This window comes from Elephas maximus, chromosome 20, assembly GCF_024166365.1.
Source record: "Elephas maximus indicus isolate mEleMax1 chromosome 20, mEleMax1 primary haplotype, whole genome shotgun sequence".
In the NCBI taxonomy this organism is placed as follows: Eukaryota; Metazoa; Chordata; class Mammalia; order Proboscidea; family Elephantidae; genus Elephas; species Elephas maximus.
In genome coordinates this window covers 75,431,204-75,438,137 of record NC_064838.1, presented here as the reverse complement: position 1 = coordinate 75,438,137, position 6,934 = coordinate 75,431,204, and the positions used below count along the sequence as shown (strand labels likewise).

The following is a 6,934-nucleotide window of genomic DNA, read 5'->3' as shown; positions in this document are numbered from 1 at the left end:
GAACTGATGGAATTCCAATTCAGATGTTTCAAAAATGGATGCAGCGCTGGAAGTGCTCCCTTGTCTATGCCAAGAAATTTGGAAGACAGCTACCTGGCCAACTGACTGAGAGAGTTCCATATTTATGCTTATTCCAAAGAAAGGTGATCCTCCAAATGGAGAAATTATCTAGCAATATCATTAATATCACACAAAAGTAAAATTTTTCTGAAGATATTCAAAAGCAGTTGCAGCAGTATATCAGCAGGGACCTGCCGAAAATTCAGGCCAGGTTCAGAAGAGGACATGGGACCAAGGATATCATTGCTGATGTTAGATGGATCCTGGCTGACTGCAGAGAATACCAGATAGTTTACCTGTGTTTTATTGACTATGCAAAGCGATTCAACTGCATGGATCATAACATATTATAGATAACATTGGGAAGAATGGGAATTCCAGAACACCTAATTGTGGTCATGAAGAACCTGTACATAGCTCAAGAGGCAGTCTTTTGAGCAGAACAAGGAGATGCTGTAGTTTAAAGTCAGGAAAGTTATGCATCAGAGTCTTGTCATTTCTCCAGACTTGTTCAATCTGTATGCTGAACAAATAATCTGAGAAGCTGGAGTATCTGAAGAAGAATGGGGCAACAGAATTGGAGGAAGACTCATTAACAACCTGAGTTATGCAGATGCCACAGTGTTGTCTGCTGAAAGTGAAGAGGACTAGAAGCACTTACTGATGAAAATCAAAGACGACAGCCTTCAGTATGGATTACACCTAAAAATAAAGGAAACAAAAATTCTCACAAATGGACCAATAAACAACATCATGATAAACACAGAAAAAATTAAAGTTGTCAAGGATTTTATTTTACTTGGATCCACAATCAACACCCATGAAAGCTGCAGTCAAGAAATCAAATGACACATTGCATTGGGCAAATCTGCTGCAAACGACCTCTTTTATAGTGTTAACAGGCAGAAGTGTCACTTTAAGGACTAAAGTGCACCTGACCCAAGCCATAGTGTTTTCAATCACTTTATATGCATGTGAAAACTGGGCAGTGAAGAGGGAAGACTGAAGAAGAATTGACACCTTTAAACTGTGATGTTATCGAAGAGTATAGAATATACCATAGGCTGCCAAAAGAACAAACACATCTGTCTTGGAAAAAGTGCAGCCGGAATGGTCCTTAGAAGGAAAATTGCAAGACATTGCTTCACGTACATTGGACGTGTTATCAGGAGGGATCAGTTCCTGGAGAAGGACATCAAGCTTGGTAGAGAGTCAGTGAAAAAGAGGAGGACCCTCAATGAGGTGGATTGACACGGAGGTTGCAACAATGGGCTCAATTATAACAAGGATGGTGAGGATGGTGCAGGACCGGGCAGTGTACGGTTCTGTTGTACATAGGGTCACTATGAGTTGGAACCTACTCAAGGGCACCTAACAACAACAACCAACTCCAGATTTTATTCATAATTCACTAGTCCTTCACTGCTGACCTTATTCTGTCCTAGGACTCAATCTAGGACAATCATCTTTTAATTGACTTAAAAGTCATAAACCTTGTGATCATAAACCATAAGGACACTGATTCTCCATTGTCAACATTTGAATGCTAATTTTGGAAATCCTTTTCATCTGAAAACAGGGAGGGCTGATTATTTATATCTAATGAACATTTTAATTCTAAAATTGTATTACTCTTAGAACTCCCCATATAGGAGAAGTGGGAAGATTAAAAATTATTTAATCATTAATACAGATTATCATAGATTGATGTAGAATCAATTTGATTTTCTCTGTACGAAGAAGAAATGAAGTGGACTTATGTGGATTTGAGTGTTACTAAGGGATTCCAAAGGTCATTGAAAAGTGGTATGCCTTTAAAAAGTTAGCATACCTACACTGTGACCAAATAATTTATACTTTTAAAGTAATAAAAAGATGTGCCAAAGAGCTTATCAGTAAAAGCATTTATGGGCCATGTTCATGGTAAAGGGGGAATTAAGTATAAATAAAAATGTTGACAATTCTTCTCTGTCAGTTGCCTGGGGGCTTGATCTCCTATTGAATATTTTTAAGTGTACGCTGTTATCTGATTCTATCAATAGGCATTCTTATTACACTCATTTTCCAGAAGTGAAAACCAAAGATTTTAAGTAACTTATTTTTTTCTATTCCATGATGCATAACTAAATTGAAGAGCTTGGATTTGAACCCAGGCCTGTAGGAGTATGGAATTGATGGTGTTACTCATTTCATCTCATTTTTTCTCCTGCTTTGGTCCTAGGCTAAACTGACCACTGTTGAATCATATATTGATATCCTTCATTTTTTAATAAATGGTTGTTGACAGATGCAAGATCTTCTTGGGTTTGTTTTATACTCTTGTTTTCTGGGTGACAGCATGTCCCTAGATGTGGAGTTAACAGTGGTGACACAATTTAGGATTCCCTAAAAAAAAACAAATCCCTACTCACAGTGACCCTCTAGGACAGAGCAGAACTGGCCACCATAGGGTTTCCAAGGAGCGGCTGGTGGATTCAAACTGCTAACTTTTTGGTTAGCAGCTAAACTCTTAACCAATGTCCTTTTGGGGTTCCCTAGTATTGCCTAGACTCTGAGAAATTAAGGAAATGGCTGTTTTAAAGCAAGTTAACAGAAGACATTAACCTATACAATTGTATATTTGTTAGTTTTATTTGCTAATTCTAAGTGGCATTTGACAAAATCAGTTTCCTGATAGTTCTCACAATTTTTTTTATTCATTTCTTCAGCAAACATAATTGTATAAACTATTTGAGTGATACGTTTGTGTTATATGTACAGGTGAAGATACACTCATCCTTCAAAGCCATGTCTTCTTATGGAAAATGAAGTCCAACGTTGAAGTAATTATCTAGTTGACTCATGGAAATGCTTTCAATGGGTAAAGCAGCTGACTTATTAAGTGGGATAATAATAACCACAATTTGCAACAGTTCCTTATCATAAGCAACATTTTCACATTTCATAATTGGCCCTCATCATAATCCTATGAGGTGATCAGGTAAAGTATGTATGAACTATTTGACAATAAAGTTATATAATTTTGAAGCAGATATACCTTGAGGGATTGTACTTAAATATACTGAGCCACATTGTATAAGTAATTGGTTAATATTGATAGAGTGTCTTATATTCAACATCTTGTTTCTATTCCTTACCTACATGGTTTTTGTCAAAGTGTATATGATATATATGTATATGGTGGGGCCATTACCTTCTGATTATACATCATTTGCAGTTAGTTCCCTGACATGTCTCATTTGTACTTGAACAAGAGAATCAGAAGTTTTTAACGTTGAGAGGTATGTGGAGACTGTAGAAAGGCCATCCTTGCTCTGAAGTTCTCCTTAGAAAAGAAATATTCTCACCCTTTTCCTTATTGATAAGGTGGAATGGACCTGGGCTCTGGAACCAGAAAATCCCAGATCCACTTTTTGAAAATTTTTTGACCTTAACCTCTTAAAGCATATATTTGTTACCAGTAACATAGGGATAATAAGTCCTAACATGGACTGTATCCTAGACACAAGGCACTGAGCAATTGCTTTCCTTGCATTATTTCACTTAGTTATCAGCACAGCACACTGAAGTAGTTAGTGTTATTTTTACCAGCTTCCGTTTTCATTTTAAAATGATGAATTAAAAAAGCAACCAAAAAATTAATGTATACATATTATTGGCTAAGCATATGTCTAGGCAATTTCATAGGCCTTTATTTTTTTATAAGGAATGAATTAATTCATCTTAAAGGCCCAATTCAGGTCAGACTTTTAAAGAAATATCTGTGTGAGTAGGTGTGATTTCCACGTGCCTGTAAAACTGCATGTTATGTTGTCTTCTATTTGTAGATAAAGCAGTTTACTGGGGAGAGATGTATCTCCCATGCAAGTCATCCTGGTTCCCATGCCATGTCAATGGCAGACATAACTAATACATTACAGTTCCCCTTTCTTCAGAGCTTGGATGTGTTTCAGAATTCTCAATAACTCACTCTAGGTAGCCACTACTAACTAATCAGATTTGGCACTTGAGATAAAAACTATTTGTCACTCCTACCACATATGAATGTTTCCATTCCTTGTATTGAAACTCTGGCTATTTTAAAGTATTTAACCTTGATCCTTCCTGGTGTCTCACTACCACCTTTAACATATTTCTCATTTTGTATTCTCAACAGAAACAAGCACTTAAAATAACTTTGCTTATGGATGCACCAATGCATTGATGACTAGCTAATCCCATAAACTAGTCTGTGGCAAATATCTCTTTCTCCTAAGTTCGGATTCTACATGGTCACTATGGAAGCTTTCACCTTTTCCTCTGAAATCATGAAAAATCAAAGCTGTGTGACAGAGTTTGTTCTATTGGGGCTTTCACAAAACCCAAATAGTCAAACAATAATATTTGTTGTATTTTTGCTTACCTACATTGCAACTGTTGGGGGCAATTTGCTAATTGTAGTGACCATCATCAGCAGCTTGGCGCTCCTGGGCTCCCCCATGTACTTCTTTCTGGCTTTCCTGTCCTTCCTGGATGAGTGCTTTTCCTCTGTCATTGCTCCAAAGATGATTGTGGACTCCCTCTATGAGAGGAAAACCATCTCCTTCGAGGGCTGCATGACACAGCTCTTTGCTGAGCACTTCTTTCCTGGAGTAGAGGTGATTGTCCTCACCGCCATGGCCTATGATAGTTATGTGGCTATTTGCAAGCCATTGCACTACCTCTTTATCATGAACTGGAGGTTCTGTGGCATTCTGATGGGGGTAGCCTGGGCAGGGGGCTTCTTGCATTCTGTAATACAAATTCTCTTTATATTTCAGCTGCCCTTTTGTGGCCCCAATGTCATTGATCACTTCATGTGTGATTTATACCCATTATTGGCTCTTGCCTGCACTGACACTCATATCCTTGGCTTTTTTGTTGTTGCAAATAGTGGGTTAATCTGCATCATAAACTTCTTATTGTTGCTTATCTCCTATTGTGTCATCTTGGTCTCGCTGACAACTCATAGCTCTGAAGGTCGAAGGAAAGCTCTCTCAACCTGTGGATCTCACATTGCAGATTGTGGTTTTGTTCTTTGTCCCATGCATATTTGCGTATGCACGACCTCCATCTACTTTCTCCTTTGAAAAAATTGTGGCCATATTTCCTACCCTCCTAACTCCCTTGTTCAATCCTGTGATTTACACATTCAGGAATAAGGAAGTAAAAAATGCCATGAGGAAGTTGTGGACCAGACTGGTGGTGGTTTCTGATAAAAATAAAACATGAAACTTATAAAAAAGCAAACTTCCAGAAGATGGAAATGGAAATGGGCTTAGAGAAAAACTCTCTAGGGGATGCACCTTGTAAGACAGAAGGTAATATAATGCAATAGAAAAACACTAACACGGAGGTCAGGAAATGTTTTTTCTACCTTCAGATCACTCATCATTTCGGAGTTGGCAGCTCAATGTCCTCATATGTAAAAAGACTTGAATTTTATGCTTATTTAAAATATAATAACAAAAAGAAATCAGGAAAAGAGAGGAATCAGATTATCTATTAATCTGCTCGCCATTCACACCATGGTCCAAAAAACATTCAGGGAAGGAGGACAATAATATCTTAGAGATTAGAACAGGAGCTTCCTGAAACTCCTTCAATTGAAAAAAAGTTTTATTTTTAGGGTACTGATCAGAGTTAAGGATCCCTGGTGACCAAGTGGTTAAGTGTTCAGCTATTAACCAAAAGTGGGTTGGTTTGAACCTACCAGCTGCTCCAGGGGAGTAAGATGCAGGAGTCTGTTTCCATGAAGATCACAACCCTGGAAACCCTATGAGGAAGTTCTGCTCTGTCATATAGGTTTGTGATGAGTCGAAATGCATCAGATGGCAATGGGAGGTGATCCCAGTCAATCTGATGGAAAAGCATTCAGGACTCAGGAAGGGCAGAGACAAGGGCATTCTCAGAAACTCAACTGTAGATGTTCCTGGAACAAATGACTTCATCATTTAACATGGGTCCATTAACATCTGCAACAGAATTGATGGAAGACTCATTAACAACCTACAGTATGCAGATGACACAACCTTGCTTGGTCAAAGTGAGGAGGACTGGAAGCACTTACTGATGAAGATCAAAGACCACAGTCTTCAGTATGGATTACACTTCAACATAAAGAAAACAAAAATCTTCATAGTTGGACCAATAAGCAACATCATGATAAATGGAGAAAAGATTGAAGTTGTCAAGGATTTCATTTTACTTGGATCCACAATCATCACCCATGGAAGCAGCAGTCAATATATTAGAAGATGCACTACATTGGGCAAATCTACCACAAAAGACTTTTTCTTAAAGTGTTGAAAAGTAAAGATATCACCTTGAAGACTAAGGTGCACCTGACTTAAGTCATGGTGTTTTCAATTGCCTCATATGCATGCAAAAGCTGGACAATGAATAAGGAAGACCAAAGAAGAATTGATGTCTTTGAATTGTGGTGTCGGCGAAGAATATCAAATATACCAAAGACTGCCAAAAGAACAAACAAATCTGTCTTAGAAGAAGTACAGCCAGAATGCTCCTTAGAAGCAAGGATTGTGAGACTGCGTCCCACATACTTTGGGCTTATTATCAGGAGGGATTGTTTCCTGGAGAAGGACATCATGCTTGGTAAAGTAGGGGGTTGTCAAAAAAGAGGAAATCCCTCAACAAGATGGATTTAACACAGTGGCTGCAACAATGAGCTCAAGTATAATAACAAGGATTGCGAGAATGGCACAGGACCGGGCAGTGTTCCCTTCTGTTGTCCATGGGGTTGCTATGAGTTGGAACTGGCTCGATGGCACCTAACAACAGCAATAGCAACAACAGATCTGAATCACTTGTTAAAATTCTTGAGAGATAACACCTG

At 38.2% G+C, this 6,934-nt stretch overlaps 1 pseudogene; it reads left to right on the top strand.

The window, feature by feature from the left end:
• Nucleotides 1-4,337: 4,337 nt before the first annotated feature.
• Nucleotides 4,338-5,310, top strand: LOC126063667 (olfactory receptor 4C15-like; annotated as a pseudogene).
• Nucleotides 5,311-6,934: the final 1,624 nt, after the last annotated feature.